Here is a 19,092-nt window from a genome sequence, read left to right on the forward strand (position 1 = left end):
TGAAAGAAACCAGTATTACATCTTGATCACCACATTGATTTTCATTTGGCTACTGAACTCAGGAAGGAGAAAGGGATTTTTTTCTTATTTGGGAACAGTTGGCAAACAATCTCCAAATAACCAGAAGGCTAAAAATGGTTCTCAGTAATGAATACTAACTCTTAAATCATAATTTTAGGGAATCTTTACAATATTTCTCCTGTTGGATATATGTATATAGAGGGAATATCTTTTCAGAACATATTTATAGCTATTATGATTAGTCTTTATGAAAATTTGGATAATCATCTAAAGATTAAGTTAGATTTTAGAGTTTAACCTTCCCTCGGTTTAAGACAGGTCATTTTGAATCATTTTGCCATCGTTGACGCAACTAGGTTTTGTGAGTGGTCTTTCTTGGATGTTCTGACTTTCTAAAGTGGAAAAAAAATATTTTGGCTTTTCTTTCAGGTTTTGTGTGTTATTAGTTGGAAATGGGAGTGCAGAGGGGTTTATCATAGCTGATAATCTCTGCTAAAGTGGCTTTAGGAAAAGGTTGATAGCTTGGAAAGACTGATAAAATGTAATGTTACTACTATAAAATTGTCTTACAAGTAGGCTTCTGTGTTGATAAACACAAAATGAGGGAATAAAGATGGTAGTTAAGTAGGTATTTGCTTTGAGGAAGACATGCTCTTCTTGCAGTCAATAATGTTCTCTGTACGTGTATTGCAGAACCTTTCCCTTTACCTGAAAAAATGCTCCATGCACAACCCTTCCAACTATAATCCCAGTACACAGCACAGACACGTCTCCCACAAAACCAGATTGTAGGGATGGCACCAAATTGCATGTACACTCTATGTATTAATGGTGACAAGTTGTTTGCAGTATGCCAAATACAGGGTGTCTGCATTAAGAACAGAGGCTCAAATTTTAAAAATTCTCTAAAAATGAGTTTCCCCTACCTTTTGCAACCTCAGCACCTGAAACTCAAGTAACAAAAACTAGGTGTTAAATTTGGCATTTGAACAACACTTCCTACTTTGCAGCCAACCTCAGGGCTTTAAAATTTGTTTTAATTTTACATTAGAACAAAACCCAAACTTGTAAAATATTCTCACAAAACAGAATGGTGTCAAACCATATGTTTTGGGATGGAAAGAGACAGGTTTTAAATGCCATATTTTATTTCTGAGTGACTGGAAAGCCAAGGCCAAAATTTTTTCCCCATAAAGATTTTAATTAGACTACAATGTCTTCCCTAAATATTTAGACTTGGCAAACCAGGATATTTTGGTAAGAGGACATTTAATAAAATAGCATCTGAAAATCCCTGGAACTTTATTCTAAAAATCAAGGTGAAATTAGCATGTACAGCAATACGTGCAATTCGCCACACTTGTGCATCTTCTTGCAAGTAGGTTTTCTGCACTGAACTATCTGAGAATAGCGATTGTCTTAAAGCTGCATGCCTGCTGAGCCTGGGCTAAAAGCATTTTACATAATTAAATCTTAATACTCTTTTATTTAAACATAACAGGAAAAGAGGAAAAATGCCTGTAGAGAAGCTGTTGCACTTTGTTCTGATGTACTGCAAAACTGAAAAGTTGTTAAACCCAGATCTTGATGTTTTTCTATGTGGTACTCTCAGGTTAAATTCTCATAAAACTGAAGCTTCTCCTGGAGAGCAGATGCTGAAATGATCTCACCAGAGACAAAGTGAAAACCATAGTTATTGTAAAGGTGATAGATACTTGGCCAGGGTAAGGTGTGGTGCTGTTCATAAAAATCTAAAGCAAGAATACGTTCAGATTACAGAAGAACTTGACTACTGATAGTAAAGATCTTAAAAATTCATTTTGAAAATAAGCCAATTAAGGTGCCCTGTTTGCAATGCAATGGTCCATTCTGCACTATAAAAAGGAAAATATTAGGGAACTAAATTACAAACTTGGCATTCATTGTATCCTTTTTTCTGTTTTCAAAGGACCTCAGAGTTGATAGAGGAGAAATGTTCAGGTATCGTTTATGATGGGGAGCAAGGTCCAAAAACTGAACTGGGATAGTTTTTTTTCAATTGCTTCTTCTCCCCTCTCTACAAGACCCAGCTGGCATCTCTGCAGCCACCAGGATATCTGGTGCAAGCTATGCCAGAGAACCAAGTCAGCCCACAGAGTAATTGGGAAAGACCAGGCTACCCTCAAAGTCTCTTATTTTACTGTTGGTATGAAAGAGGTCTCAAAACTGCCTTCCTCCTGCTGTGCCAAGCCCTTGCACGTGGGGTGGCAGGTCAGTAGAGTCCATGGGGTGCCATCTGGAAGCTGCTGGTGCTGCTGGACCATTTTCAAGCTCATTTGGTTTCTGTAAATGCTGGAGTACTTCTGCACATGAGACTTTTAGAGACACAGTTAACTGGGGCACAGCACACTAATAATAGGAAACCGCTGCCAAGATTTTAATATTTTCTTCACATACTCCTTCTGTAAGGCTGGGAGATACTTGTTCATGATTTAATTGTGCTCTTACTAATGACTAGAAAGGGGCTGTGCTGCTTTCAGTTACTCCAATGCAATCTGGACTTGCTCGCTCTTTCCACCTAAAATCCTCATGTCCTGCTTCTAGTACTGTTTAACACTGATAATATGGATTTGAGACATTTACTAAACATGCATTTAGGGAACCACTACAGGGAAACTGCATTCCAGTATCCCCATAGCCATTCTCATGATGTGTCTCAGAGGCAGAAGTTATCTGAAGTTAATGTTGGAGTACCTTGGCAGAAAGAGTGTGCTCTTCCCCTCCCCACTTTCTGCTTTGAGCAAAGACTACTGATTTTGGGGTAGATCCTGTACTCTGGTGTGGATCAGTCAGAAAGGAAACTTGCCACCATTGGTGTGCTGCAAGGGTGAATCTGTGTGCTCAATGCATGCATCTGACAGATGTATTTATGCTAGATAAATGATGCAGAATTTCACTCATCGCTGCCCTCTGTGTATTTCATACATGAAGGCTTCTGCATGGCTGCACTCTCTTGTAAACCTTTAAAAAGACTCCCTGGCCTTTCTTACCCCCTTCCCTCTATATTTTTTCCCTTCCTCCGGCAGACTTGCAGTGCTTTATCTCAATGCTGGGGCTGTGCCTGGCGAGGCCTCTCAGAAGGTTCTTCCTTTCTGGCCCATGTTCACATTGGTGAAAAACATGCCTCTTCTGAGCCTTTGAGCTGAGCAGAAGGCGGATATGAAGTCAACAAGTATAATATGAAAATAAATAAAAATCCAGTTCAAACAAACCACTTGCCTCAGTAAATAGCTTCTGGCCCCCTTTCAGGACTGCCCAGCAAATCTTCTTAGCTATCTTGTTTTCAAACAGCTTGAAGGCCTAATCCTTCAAAGCTTACCTTGTTTTGGAGCACTTAATTCAGCTCACACAGAAATTACTCAGATATTATTGTGTATCGATGATTCATGATGGCTCTGCTGGAAAATGAAAGCTAAGGAGTCTAATCAATAAAATAATTTAGTCTCTTTGAACTAGTTCCAGGTCAATTTTTCTTGGCAGTTTTTTCACTTCCTGAATTATACTGACCAAAACCATGAATAATGATCTAAAATTACACAATATACAGAAACCATCTGTTAGATAGAAACTGGAAGGGTGATGTCATCAGGCTACTTCTAATCTGAAGCTTGTATGTTGCCAGTGATGATGTCACAGGCTTGGCAACTCACTGGTTGAGTTGGTTAAGCATGAGTAGCAATGTGATTTTTCTCCCAATTTCTATGAAAAGAATTCACATGTGCTTATTATTGACAGAAGAAATGGAAGGACTGTGTGATACATAATTTATCCTACCTGTAAGATGGTGGTGTTAATGGAACCATAATTCATTTAGAGCCAGCTCATCAACAAGCCACAGCCAGACCAAAGTGCCTTGGACTTGGCACGATGTTCTCCCTTGCAGATTTCATCCTGGTCTCTCAGGTTCTTATGACAGTTGTTTTTAGCTGGCTAGCCTGGTTAGGTGTGTTTCAGACAAGTCAGATGTACACAGAAGTAACTGTCAATTCCAGACAGTGTACTGAATGCTCTGGTTTAATTCCAGTGAAAGCTCCATCAGGCCTTATACACTGGATCAAGTCCAGTCACACTGAGGGTAACAGCCAAATTCCATATAATTTCAATGCAATGAGCATTCTGGGCTGAAATTCTTTCCCCATCTTGGTGATAATGTAAAAACATGGTAAGCTGGAGCCAAAACTTATCCACCAGTGGTTTTTGACTGGCAGTTCAAGGGAGGATTGAGGACTTCCATAGGGTGTGGAACTGTGGAATAACTTGTCCATATAGAAGGTCAGAGGCTGATTTCTGCTGGAGACTGTATTAGATGCATGAAGCTTACTGTCCCTTTCAAATGTTAGTTGTTATTCCACCTTGACATCTGTTTGAAATGATTGTTTCCTCTGAGTGTTCTTCCTTCCTGAATGCCAGAGATGGTGTCTCCTACCACCCAACTGTGCTCAGTCAAATGACAGTGAATAGAGATTGAGTATTTGTGTCTCAACTTTGCTGTCATTGAACCTAAACCCCAATCTCTTTGTGACTTCTAGGAGAGAACAGCAGCAGATTAATTTTTAGAAAATAATCAGTTGTTAGTGCTTGGTGTTTTACAAATTCTCCTAAGATGGTCTTTAAAAGGTCTGAGTTTCATTTAAACTTTGTATAAAATTTCACTGTATTTGTGTTTGTTTATGAAGATGTATAATATAATTCCTCTAAGTGCCTGAAAATATATTTTTAGTTAGATGGAAATCTGTAAACAATCAAGTTTCTTATTTTAACATTATTTTCATTCTGCCTTTAGGGCTTCATAAGGTAGTAAAATGTTAGTTTTTCTTTCTAAATGTAACAGTCCTGTGCACATCACTTTTAAGGAAAGTCCAGTTGCAAATTCCCAAGTTCTGTTTTTAAACCTAAAGCAGCTACTTCTGACTTGCAGGTACAAATTCACATCAGCTTATATACAAAAAATTGTCCCACAAACTTGTTACTGAAAAAAATCTGAAAGTGCATTCAATGAATTTAACATTGCTTTGAATGTATTAACATCAGAATTCAAATATGAATCCATGCAGCAATCTGTACAACAGCTGAAACAAGGCGATTTTTGGAAATATCTCACTTTGCTATTTCTGTCTGCCATATACTTTGTCAAGATCTTCTGTATTTCAGCCTATTCAAGCACAAATTGCCAGGAGGCTCTACAATGATAAAAATACATTATAGTTTTATCTGTGACAAATAAGGTTAATCAGTTTTATGTATAGACTGATTCTGGCCTACATGATGGCCACTGTCACAACAATGTGAGGTACTTTTGCTGCTTTTTCAAAGTGGCAAGTAATAATTTGAGATGAGAATGTGCATCAAACTGATGGCATGATTCTACGGCCCCAAAATCTATAATGTAGCTATCTCCAAATGGCAATGAATTACATCTGACTCTTAGAGCAGACTCATTATTTCTCATTTTAAAGGGCAAGCAAGAATTTAAAAGGTCAGTCTTGAATCAGAAAGGAAAGTAGGGCTGTGCTTTCCTCCCTGAAGGAATCACGATCTGCAGTTGCTTAGCAAGCTCAGTAGTAAATTCACCATTTTCTGTGTACCCTGCTAAAGCCCAGAAGCATCTAACCTAAGAGCTTGCCACTGAATCAAGGCTTTTGTTAAAAGTCCTGTTGATGGAAATCTGTGCTCCCACTGCCCTGGCTTACTAGATCTCCATGGCAACCGCACAGTTGATGCCTGCCCAATATTTTTATTGGCAGTCCATCAAAGCATTGGAGAATGTGCAAAGTTTGGGGCAAGAGAGGCAATCCGTGCTGCCTCTAGATACCAGGTCCCGTGCTGCTTACGGCAAGTCACCGACTGTGTGTGAGACAACAGCTTGGTCAGCGAGAGTTTTCTCTGCCCTCTCTTACAGTTGTTTACCATGTATCCTTCGCAAAGAGGGGTGGTTTTGCTTTGTTTTTTACTTGAACACTGAAAAATCTCAGGTTTTCCTTCTAGAGCTCCTCAGAGTTTACAGTCCCTGACTTCCACCCAATTTCTTTCAAAGGATCAGTACAGGGAATCTCACTGATACATATGTCCCTAGGGGATTACAATAGCAAACCCTGTCAAGTACCTTTATAATTTAATGAAATTTTGACAAATGAAAGTGGCCATATGTTTACAAAACAATTTTATCTGACATTCACACATTCACATGTTGCTTTGGCTTAGATGAGAGATACAGTGGAAGGATACTTACATTACAACAACCAAACTGTGTCAACAGTCTTGTGTTACATCTGCAATACCGGATCAGATTTGAAAAGAACCTTGACTAGGAAGGAAGCCCGGATTTGTTTTAAAGTCTGGCAAATTTGAAAGACCCGCTTTAACAGCAGTAGAATAATAAATACCTTTCAAGCATACTATATATTTAAGGGATACTGTCAAGTTGATTTAGGCCCCAAATTTAGGTTTTCTAAAACGAAAGAAGAAAAGAAAAATTGGGTTTTTTACAAGGTAAGATTGTTACTTTTATCAAATATTTAGACTCGCAGTCTACAACAGCTTTTCATAGACACAGTTAACATCGTGTGTGAATAAACCCATTTTGTTCAGTGAGGTTACTCAGGTAGGTGAAGTTTAGATTTTACATATTTGACCTTAATGTTTCAGTGTTAAGTAGGAGCTAGTATTATCCTAGAAAGTGTGTTACAAACCTGGTAATTCAGAATGTCAAACTGATGGATACTTCCAAATACTACAACTTGCACGATGCTAATGTCCCCATCACTGACACATAGTTCTGAGTGTTAAAATGCTGTACAGATAGCCAGCTATCGATTAATTAAAACAAACCCCTACCCTGACTGCAAAGCATTCCCCTAACAAAGATCATTTGACTCTATTCCTCCTAATAGACACAGAAGCAGAGAGCATTATTCTCCTCCTTTTTTTTCCTATCCAAAGAGCTTTTGATTATCTTGATTTTTACCACCCAGAAAAATGGGAAAAAATGCTCATCTTAATTTCCCTTTTTGGAGGAGGGGGAGAGAAATATACATCTATAAATCTGTAGCCCATTCGGGACTTCAAATGCTTCACTTATCTGGTATTGTAAACTTGGAGCTGTAGAGTAATACTCACCAGACAAGTCATAAATCATGACTAAAGACAGGTGCAATAAATACCAGTGTCAAAAAGTTACAAAGTAAAATTATATTGTTTTGACAAGATGTCCAGATGCGTTGACAACAGAGCAAGTAAATGGTCTTTCTCTGAGAGTCTGTATTAGTGCAGAGGAGGCCAAGGAAGAAAAAAAAGAATCTAAAAGACCCAAGAAAAATAACCCAAAAGCTTAAAGGCTTATCATGAAAACTATGTAACTACTGCAAAACACCTACAAACACATTCATTTTCTGCATGACTCTTCCTCTTCTTTCTCTAGCAACACAGTGTTTCTCGTTCTATATATTTTTTCTGGTTTGCTTTGCTGTTTTAGGTAAACAGTGATTGACAAAACTATTTCTCTTTTCTTGCACTGCACAATATCCACATATGTTCTGTTTAACTAGGTATTCCATCATTGCAATAGCATTTGAGTAGCTTTAATATATTTTATGTTACTGCTCCTCATCACAAGATAAGAGTTTTTTTTACATACAGAAAGCTGGGACAGAAAATCCATTTCAGCTCATCCTCCCTATTCAACAATTTAACCATGTACTTAAGTATCATTCTGAACGGATTTGGGGTTGCTCTTAAATTTTACGTTAATGTGGGGCTTTAATGATTTTCTGAACTTAGGCCAGAAGGTTCAGCAACTTCCAGTTTCAAATTTTAAGCAATTTGTCAAAGATCAGGGAAGGGTTCATATGCAAGATGTATCTTTTAAAACCTGGCCAACTGTCCCAAACATGAGACCACCCCTAATTCCTTGCTTGCATGTGATCCTGCTGATGTTGGTAACAGATATGCCAGGACCTTGGATCTTTAATTTTCTGTAACTTCCATGTATTTGGTAGAACTCTTCTGTGACAATTTTCAACAGAATTCTTGCTGAATTCTAGCACCAGTTTTGGAATTAACCTTGTGATATGCCTGGATTTTTTTTTTTCGCTGCCTGTATTTTATTCTTAAATCCTGGGGAGCAAAATTCTGTCTTGGAACAGATGAGAGAGTCTTCCATGTGGTGGTTAATTAGTGGAAATACTGTGGTGCTACCTCACCAACAGTGGCTAGAGCTGTATTATGTAGCTGAACTAACAGTGCGGCAGTGCTCTGCCCTCCTGAGAAGTTAGGTACATTAAAACAGGAGGAGCTTCTACCACTTAAACTTCGCTTCATTGCCTGATTTAGCTAAGGCTTTTGCACATGCCTTCACATTTTTCCAAATGTATACCAATTTATGCAATTTTGCCTGAGATAAATACCAGTGGCAGAATCTTAATATCAAAAGCAAATCTTGGTATTTCTGCTCAGGTGAAACTGTCACAGTGTTTATGACAAACTTGGCCTATGAAAGGATGATGCTTTTGACTCCTGAAATCAGGCTGTACTGTAGATGGTGGTAGGACTGTTGAGGCTTAGGCTGCCAGGCCAGACATCAGCACCCTGTAAAACCAAGCCAATATGTTTCTGTTGAAAGGAATGCGCTACCATAAATGAAGGCACTTGAAGGTCAAAGGTCATTGTGAGTAATTAGCCCAGGCCATTAAAGGAAGAATAAAAATCATGTTTTACAAGCTGATAGAAAAGAAAGTTAAGAATATGCCTCAGAGAAAAAATCCAGCACCACATGGTTGATTGTGTGCATGCATGTGCACATGCGTGGATGAGTGAGGACATGCACACATATATTTTCTTTATGAAAGTCTGCTTCTGGCCCACTCCATGTATACATGTTCCATTACCACTCAGATGAAGTTTTGGGGAAAAAGTAAATTGTCCTGTGCTGTATATAATATTTTAAAAGTTACCTTTAAATTGGTCAAGTCTTTTTATCATCACATTATCTCCTTCCTCCATCTTAAAATCTGTTTGACATTGGAAAAATACACAGAGTTTGACAGCCAGTATAAAGTGAAATCTGAATATATCCTCAGTAAATGTTGGCCATTTCAAAGCAGCTCTCGGGAGATCTGGAGGGATGCTGTGCTGTAAGAGTACAAACAATCCACAAAGGACAAGCAGCCCATTGCCCACTAACCTGATGGATGAGTGACCCATTAAAGAGTCTCTTGGGGCTATACAGTTGCCCATTTTACTTAAATGAAATCAAATACGTTTAAAGCTGTGTAGGCTGTGCCGCAGTTGCTAAATTGTATAAAACGGGAAGAGACTTTTAGCACAACCTAAAGAAAAATCCAGATCATCTTGTTGCAGAATGGTACTTCAGTTCCATGCTGCTTAATAGTGCCTGCTGGTTGTTGTGCAGAAGAATGTAAACACTGTAGTGTAGCATTATCTTTTTCTTAGATGTATCAGTAATTAAGGCATTTTCAAGAGATTCCTCAGGAGGTTGCCTGTGTCAAACTCATATTTGCCTGTATGCAGAGAAGGCAGGGGTATCCAAAGCAGTTTTGTTCTGGAGGACTCCAAGCACTGTGGACAGCCCCACCTTCACCACTGACATCTGCCAACTGCAGTAATATTTGCTAATATAATAACCGCAGAAATACTCGATTCTCTGAGCCCTGTCACAAATGACTCTGAACAGTTGCACTGATAGCCTCAAAATAGTTCTAACAAAAAAAGTGAACAAGTTATCTAGAGTCATTTCAGGATCTAACTTAAAACAATTTACTTTTCATCCACTTCCTCCCAACCCTGTCCCAGATCCACTAATATCCACTACTTCCCTATCACTGATGCTGGATGTAGAGAGGGTCTCTCCATGACAGGGGTCAGGGATAACACCTCGTGTTAATCAGCTCCAAGATGGTTTCCAGTTCTTCCTGAGACCTCACTGCTATAGAGGAGTTCTGTCAGCAGCAATTACCATGAAGCTCTTTTAGAAGAAAAGGGACCTATTTAGTCCATTTGCCTCTCCGGTGTTCCCGGATCCTTCAAAATTAAAAATGCCATTTGATAATCTAAAAGGACATGTCACTGTTAGACCATGTATATTAGCCAAAGGCTTTATTATCCCGTGGGTCTGTGGCACAGAGGCCTTGACGCACTAAGTAACAGAAGATGGGATGCCAGCATTTGTCTGCTGGTTAGGGATGGAGCAGTAGGAATAGTGAATCAACAGGCATATCGTTGGCTTCTCTTCACATATGCTGCCTTTCTCTGCGGCTCATGCTATTAAATGTCTCTCACGCATTCAGAAGCAGCCTAGCAATCTAAATTTTCATAAAGTGCTGTTTTCAACATGGTCTGGTAAACTCTGTCTTGGACTGTTTCACTCCTGTGTCTGGATAAATTTTTTTCTTCAGGGATTCTACCATTATCTATTGCTAGAACTGCGTATCCACTTTGAACAGGTATGTCCTGTATTATTTTGTCTTGGCTTTGATGTGGTGAAGTACTTTGTCTTTCTGACTACTTTTTGCTTCTTCCCCACCTTTACCTCTAGTCCTCTTGCTGACCCCCATGTCCACACTTCACCTTTAGCACAACCCTTTTCCCTGGTAATGTTCATAACCTGCTGCTGATCCCACGCAACTCTTAGAAGCTGCATCCTCAATGCTGCAATTCCCCACAGGACACTTAGACATTTGCTTTTAATCTGGACCCTGAGTTTATAATGAATTCTGTAAACATAATCACGAGGACTTTCATAAAGGAAAGCACATGCATATCACAGCCATTTTTGCTGACACTTTTGACTCTGGGCTTGATCTTTGCCCAAGTTGCAAAATAAAAAGGGCAGAGGGCAGAGTTCAAAAGCGGCCATTTACCTCTTGGATTATTGAAAATAAAAAGCCAGCGGAAACCCTCCTGAGTAATTTGAGGAAACTTCTCTCCCCCTCCTCCCCCAGGAAGGATGTCATTATATTGTTTTCTAAGGTTAGGTCTGTTTATAGAAATAAACACTTGAGTGAAAACAGGCATGAAATGCTAGAAAGCCAGCGAAGAAATCTAGATAGCATGTGATCTGAACCAGGACACAGATACCAGCAACTAATGCCAAGCAACTGCCTCAAGTTCAAGCACCTCCTCTCCTGGCTGTTGTCCAGCAAATTCTATTTTCATACATGTAGTTTATTGGTGATTTACCTATACGCTAGTAGGGGCATTTGCGTATCTCTGAGGATGTTTAGTATGAAGTTAAATTTAAAAAAAAAAAATTCAATAGATTTATCTGTTACCACAAGGCCTTGAGAGCAGCAATGCAGCAGTAAGACAATTTGCATGTCCTCTTTTGCAGATCTAGTTATTCAGTGGAAATTTTCATGATCAAATATCAGTAATTACTATTATCAGCTCCCATTTAAGCTATCTGGAACTGAGTTTTCCAAACTGCAAGTATCCCAAGACTGCCAGTCACTCAGAATAATACATGCTGTAAAGAAGAATCTGCCACGGAACCACATTTCCCTGCTATATCAGAGTTTGTGCCCCAAACTTCTCCAAATATGTGCATTTATATGTCTTCATCTGTCCTCCTCCACCTCTGACTGGGAATACCTAGAAGATCCTGGAATGCATTTCAGAGGCATTCACTGATGATATCTGAGCATTTATCTTCCCTTCGTATCTCCAGATTTCATTTTTTCACTACAACTGTTATCGCCCTCATTTCCTCTTGTCCCAGTTCCATTCACTTTCTGCTTATTGACCAATAAAGAGTTTACTTATTGCACTTTTTTCTTTTATTGATTACCATTAGGGGAAGGGAGGAAATTTGTTTTTTCCTTTCTCCCCCTTCCTTTCCATTTAATTCTTTCCTCCTCGTCTTTTCCATCTATGAACTGCAGCCATCAGTTTGGATCTCTGGCAGTTTCCATCACATTGCAGTAGTGCTTCACTCTTCTCATGCTGGTGTTTCTAGGTCTGGGTATTATTCCCACCTCCCTGTCCAAATCTGGAAGCAGAAATGGGTTGAATAATACTAGGTGGACAATAAAATAAAATAAAAAAGCCTCAAGCCCTGGCATTATGTCGAAACTGAAGTGCGTGGGGAGTCCATAAATCATTCTTCCTGCCACATCTGTTTTTATTTTGAAGTTTATCAGCCTGCTTAGTCGCAACAGGGATTTTTTGGGGTAGGGGGAGGAGGAGGAGGAATGGGTTGCAATATTAATCTCCCAATGTGACTTATAGAATATCAGAGAATAGGGGAAAGAAAGGCTTTTAGCTGGTTTCTGCTTTTCCTTCCTTAAGACTGGAGATAAAGATTGGCTGCACACCGTGAGCTCGGCTGAAAAGGGCAATTCATGCATCCCTTCTTATCAGTTCTCAGAAGGGAGAGCTGGAGTTCACCCTGCACACTGTACAGCGATAGTCCTGCTCCCACATGGGGAGGTTGGTGGGTGTGTGAAGATAAGACAAGCTTAAAACTGATACCTGTCCAGACAAAATGGACTTTTTTCCCCTCTCTCTGGTCTGCAGGGAACATGTGTGGGCATCTTTAAAGACACTGGCAATGATAAGCTTTTGTCTGTTCTTCACGTCTAGAATCAAGTGGCGGTCGGGGGGGAGAGGGAAGTCGGCACAGATATCCGGCTCTAATAAGCCTTACCCCCTTCCCAGAACTCTGAGCAAGCTGTGAGCAACAACCTCATAGTTCCCCTCCCTTCTGATAAAGATGTTTGCTTGGCATCTTCTTCCATCCCATTCTGTGACAGCAGAGGCTGACATACTTGCATCGCTTTGGCATTTTCAAGACCTGACAGACGATCTTCATGTAGGACTTCTGCTTGTGTGGATGATGCAAAGCGATGCAAAGCACACAGATTGACTTTTTTTTTTTCAAGGTGCAATGTATTTTACAGCGGAAGTGAGTGCAAGCATGCCTCATAGGAAATATTAGCTGAATGCTCTCTTCCACATGAAATCCTTGCTTTTGGAAGTGGAATATAGCATTTCAGACACTTATACATTCTGGTAAGTTTGACTGTCTTCCTGCAAAGACCAGAGCAATGCAAGGAAAAAAAATAGAAGAAAAAACTTGGGGTTTTTTTATTCAATTGAAAAGCATGACTCTTGTTTTTCATGAAAGTACATATTAAATGCTGCTTCTTAGCAAGCTTTAGGCACCCTGACAACAAAATGTCAGGTATGAAGCTTTCCTATACTACTAAATATTGATTCAACTTCAAAGTGATATTAGTCAATATCTTTATACATTTCTATGCCACAATATTTTCATTTTCTTTTATTCCTGTAGCAAGCAGAAATAATCATTTATTATGATTCTAGACTTTTAGCCTGCTCCTCATCTTGAGTAGGTACAATCCTCCCAAAACCCACTTTATTCCATCATTTTGAACTATTCCACTGTTTTGAACTCTTTATCTTTCATTGCAAATGAGATGTGGATGTTATGATTTTTAAAATCCACAGCTGATGAGTCAAAACTGGTGTCCAAGGCTGTGCTCTACACAGCCTGCACTTACAATTATGGGTCTGTAATATGTTGGTAGTGTCACATTTAGAAACACTAGGACTCTTATTCTCCCCTTAGTGTAAAAAAGGATTAGAGGAGGTATTGGAGTTACATCAGTGCAGAAGCAGTGTAAGTGAGAGGAGAATGCGTTTTGAGTACTGATGTATGTTACAAATGTGTATTATAGAAACACACGGATATCACCTACTTAAGATGGCGCAAATGGGCTGGGTTCCCATTACCGGACCTGTTAGTGAAGGAAAATATTTACCTTGAAAGAGAATCAATGATGCCAGACCGACAGTAGACGTGAATGACTTGGTTCAGATGGAGACTGTGGGAGGAGACTCAGGCAGGAGCTACCCACCATTATACTTCATCCCCAGCTCAGTGGTGTCCTAGTCTAAACAGAAAGTCACTTATAGATATAACGTCATTTTTGGCCTTTTTTTTCAAAACTTTTTTTTAAAATTTGGGTCTTTTTCCTCTAATTCTGTGTTCAGAGCTGAAATTCCACTCAGCCATGCCTGTCTGCGCTGGACTGAAATGGCTTCCTCTAAAGTGGCAGTAAACATGGCATGTCCCATGCTTTCCTCCTCCCAACCATGTCACTGCCTCAAGAATCATCTGCAACGTCTTTGGCTGAGGGCATGTGTACTCAGAGGGGAGACTGCTGCAGCTGATTTTGATATTGCCCATTGTGCCTTGTCTTTTATTCTTTTTATGACCAGTAAAGTCCATTGAACCTGTTGGGAATTCTTCACTGCTGCCTTTCTACAAAATGACAAGCATGTAGTCATCACCATTCTGCTCTTAGTAATTCCCAGGATTTATGTTGTAACTTTCTTCTGGTTTGGATTCACATCCTTAAATGTGAATTTGTGATGAAGGGAAAAATTCAGGCAAAATTGCCAAGTTTCACCTGTCAGCTTATTGTCATAAGGATTTGCCTACTTAGAAGGCTCTTCTTTGCAAAGCTGATTACAGTTTCTTTACTTTGCAAATCAATCTGCAAATCACAAATGCATAAGGACACTCCAGTGTTTGCTTGCAGAGGAATGAGAATAGATTTCAAGTGACATCTAGTATGCTATACTTGTGCTTTGGGTCTGCAATTAAATAAACAAGAATGAAGTATGGAGGTTTTTTTTAAAAAAATGGTAACTTTTTCAAGCAGAGTAGATTATATATAGAGCTGGAATTTCTGTGAAGGCATCAGAATTGTAGTTATTTTACCCAAATTAGTTTGTTCAACCCAAGCAGTTTATTCATGTTCTCTCTTTTTTTAGCTGCCTTTTAAAAATAAGGTGAAGCAAATCACTGAAATACAGTTTCCAAACTCCTGTTTATACAGACCATGTTGACTTAGCACTTGAATTGCTTGTCTCATTTAACTGATTCATGGTGCAAGAGGATGCTGCACTCTTGATTTGTAGCCCAATTGATATTTTGCTTGCCCGCAGGCTACCGCAAATGCCGGGGCCTGGTTTCCATTGAGTGATTAGTCCTGACAGCTGCAGGAGACAATTACCTTGCCAGGCTCACATGTAATGCTTGTGTTGGACTGTTCTTTCCCCAAGGACTGAGCCCTACCAAATCCTGTATGCAGGACTGGAAAGCTGACTCCCAGAAGATGAACTGAGTAACAATCAGAAAATTAAAGCAAAACCAGTAGTGAGCATGATCTGCTTGCTATAAGAAAGCCTCATGTGCTGTCTTCATTTAGTAGTCAGTATAAAATTTTTTGTGAATTTCACTTAATCATAAAAGTCTGTTTCAAAAAATTATTCACTTCAATTTCATCTGCACTAAATTCCTTATTATGTTTATAAGCAGCAACCCTATTTTCTTCATGCACCTTGACTTTCATAGCTGTTCCATCATTTTATTTCTCTACTATCAATCAGCCTAGTCTTCCTACTGCTTTAAATAATCAACTGTGTTCAGCTTCCAAAGTTTTTGGTTTGGTTGGTTGGGGTTTTTTCTGTAGATATTATAACAAAGCACTCATAAAGATCTATTTACTGGAAATAGAAAATATCATATCCCTAATACACAGTACAAATTGTTCAAATATAAACTATTTTCTTGAACGGGATGCTGAAGAGAGCACGAATTCCTTAATTAAAGTATCACAACAGATTCTTTGCATAGCAAGAAGTTACTTTTAAGGCAAAAATGGTGTTTGAAATATGAGTAGTCTGCAAAGTTAATAATCACCCATGAATAGTCTAGGAAAATTGCAAACCCCTTGATTTCAAGAATTTCCATCCATTCTCAAGAGAGAATTAAAAAAAAAAAAAATGATGGGATCAACTGCACACAACATCTGTGGAAAAAGGGTGCCTGGTTTTACTTGTGTCAGGGAATGACAGTGTAAGAAAGGCTCAAGATGAGTAAATCTGAAACAGAGTCTTCAGGTCCCCAAAACTGATACATGGCAGAAACTGGTATTTCCAGATCCTCACAAATACAACTCCTTAATGTGCACCCCTAAAACTTGCTTTAGGCAAAACGCTTAGACAAAAGGTAAGTTTTGTCTCCATAGTCCACTGAAGCTTTACGAGAATATAAATGACAATGTAGAAGACTCCAGAATATTTATTTTTTTTTAAATGTAGCTATATCTTTAAAGAACCATTCTCTAATCGCCACCTTTTTTTACCCATATAGGCTGGCTAGAACTTTTGGAGCAGTAGAAGTAGGTTTATGGGGGGGGCCTACAGGCAAATATCTTAATTAGCTGTTACCAAAACCTCTGAGCCATATGGCCACCATAAAAAGGGGACTTTAATACACTGTTCCATTTTATGTCATCAGTTGCAAGCTATGGATTCACTCTCACCCCCAGTAACTCATGATTGTGCAGAAGAAAACCTCTGAAGTGAAAACATAGACCATCTGTTAGTGATACGGGTAAGCCATGTATTCTCTACATACATACATACATTTCCTGCATTGCATATGATTTCAAATATTTGCTCTTGGAACTGCAAGGTGTCCTACTGTCATAACAGTCAAGTTATTCATTAAGCTGTCAGCACCTTAGCGTATTGCTCCCACACAGGGTCCATTTCTGATTTTTCCATTCCCCCTTGGAGAACCCACTCACTCATCACCAAGTGCGGTTACTCTCATAACGGGTGCAACTGAGATCCTCATGTCAACATATGTAAACCAAATCTATACCTTTCTATTGCGACGGTTCCAACTCCCGAATTTCCTAGGGCACTAATGGATTTTGAGGGCCAGCTTGAATTTGCAAGAGTTTTGTTCATATCAATGTGATGCAGTTCTTGGCACAGACTTCTGAGTCAGTGCCGTGAAGTATTAAAAGCTGAGAAGTAGAGCAAACAAGTATCAACCAAAAGAAAACTATGATTGATTTCAAACCCCAGTGTTTTGAAATGAAGCTAAGCAGTTTACAATAGCAAAGCCAAGGCACCAAAGCTGTACAGACCTTTGCCTAAACCCCAGCTATTGTGCTAAACCTGACCCATCAGCTGTCCACCTTCAGAAGAAAGGTAGTTTCTGTTTATTACCAGTCCAATGGAAAAAATAAAATATACATGCTTCAAACAGTTGTTAACTTTTAAGGGATACTTTATGCTTTGTTGTTTTTAAGTTCAAATACTTCTGTATGTTTCTCAGAAACCTCTCAAAAGCCTGAAACTAAAAGCTGCCTCATCACTGAGAAAAAATATCATATCTTGCTCTTTTTGTAATTTCTCATGACTGGGGTTGACTCAGCTGTGAATGGAGACTAGTTGATACACCATTCATTTCTCTGCGTTAACCTATGGTTAGTTAGTAGGTTGCAAATTGATTTTACTCTCTGATCTTCAGAGGTACCCTTACCCTATCACATCACCTGCAGAAACAGTGCTAAGCCTCAACAGAGAGCAGTGAATAGGACTAATCATAGGAAAGGATAATCAAAGTACCCTCAACAGATCACAAAAGGAAAGAGGCTTGACTGTTTGTACTGGATGCGGAGCTGTAATGGATTTGTGATTGAAGTTATACCAAAATGTCCTACCTCTAGTTAGGGTCTCTCATACACAGTGACTTTTGAACAATTTCCTTATCCTGAAGTCCCGAATAATCCAGTTTGTGCTTGAGTTTCCCACGGTGTGATTTCAGGACAATGCTGGATAAGTCACAGGTATCAAAATAACATCCGAATCTGATCCTGTCATTGCAGTGGGGTTTAACTCTGGCCTGTCACTACAACGTGTTGCAGTTGGAGGACTAGATGATCATTGTAGGTCCCTTCCAACTGAGCTACTTTATTCTCTTCTGTGATACCCCTCTCTCATGTTCTGGAGCACAGACGACACGCACAGCTGTCCCTCCCTGTTCAAGGGTCCGGCAATGGAGCACTTGAGCAGGGCCGCAGCCCGCTCCACAGCGGCCTGGGGCTGCTCCGCCCGGGCCCGCAGGCACCGCCGCTCCGCCCTTTCCATCGACCTCTTCGGACCCTGCGGGGCTCGGCCCGGTCTGCGCGACCGGTGCCCCCGCTCCCGTCCAGCCCCCGGGGCGCTGCGGCGGGGCCGGGGCGGCGGTTCCGGCGCCGCCCTGCAGATGGCAGCGACGGGCCGTTGCTGCGAGCGCGGCGGGGCCCGTCGAATTCTCCGCCTCAGCGCCAGAGCCAGATTTTACCTGGCGCTCACGTTTATATAAATAAATATTTTCGCTTAATTTCGAACGATTTTCAGCGACTTTGAGGGAGGGGGAGAGAGAACGGCGCTCCTGTCAGCGAGGAGCGCTGCTCCGGCGGGGCCGGGTGCCCTGAGGGGAAGGCGGGGTGCGCGCGGCGCTGAGCGCGGGCGGGGTGTCAGGGCCCGCGGCCCTGGGGCTGTGCGGGGCCGAGCCAGGGGAAGCCTCGGGTTGTACACAGGCACCTCTGTGGCATCTGCACTGGTGGCCCGTGAGGGAGCCTGGTGGTCACTGGCCTGCCCCGTACACCACATCTCTGTACTCCTTGAGATCTCTGTGGCACTGGGAAAGCCGCTGGCATCGGTGGAGGTAAAACAGCTCCTCTGGCTGCAGCCATCCCCTGCTATCGTCATCTGATCAAACGTTGTGCTGGCTCCTAAACATCCTTCCCTAAATGCACCCCATGAGGTGGACAGACAGCTCGCTCTGCAACAGATGGATCAACAGCGCGTGTATTCTGTACTGAATTTAGGCTCTTTTCCCCAGGAAATGAAGCAGAATCCTTGCCCGAGCTGTGTATCCCCATCGGCTCCTCTTACAGGGCGTAATGGATGGGCTGTCTGCGCGGTAACACGACGGCTTGGAGGAGGCCGAGCGGTGTGGAAGGCTTTACGGTGGCCTGTCTGCACCTGAGGCTGTTTCACTCTCTCTGACTATTACCGCAGGATTCTTGTAGAAACAAACCGTATCACTCACTAGCAATCTGGTTTAAAAGAGACATAAATAAGGTCCGTGCCCAGAGTTCAGAGTGAAACGCATTATATCTTTCGCCATAGTATAGGCGAAAT

This window comes from Strix uralensis, chromosome 19 (assembly GCF_047716275.1).
Source record: "Strix uralensis isolate ZFMK-TIS-50842 chromosome 19, bStrUra1, whole genome shotgun sequence".
Classification (NCBI taxonomy): Eukaryota; Metazoa; Chordata; class Aves; order Strigiformes; family Strigidae; genus Strix; species Strix uralensis.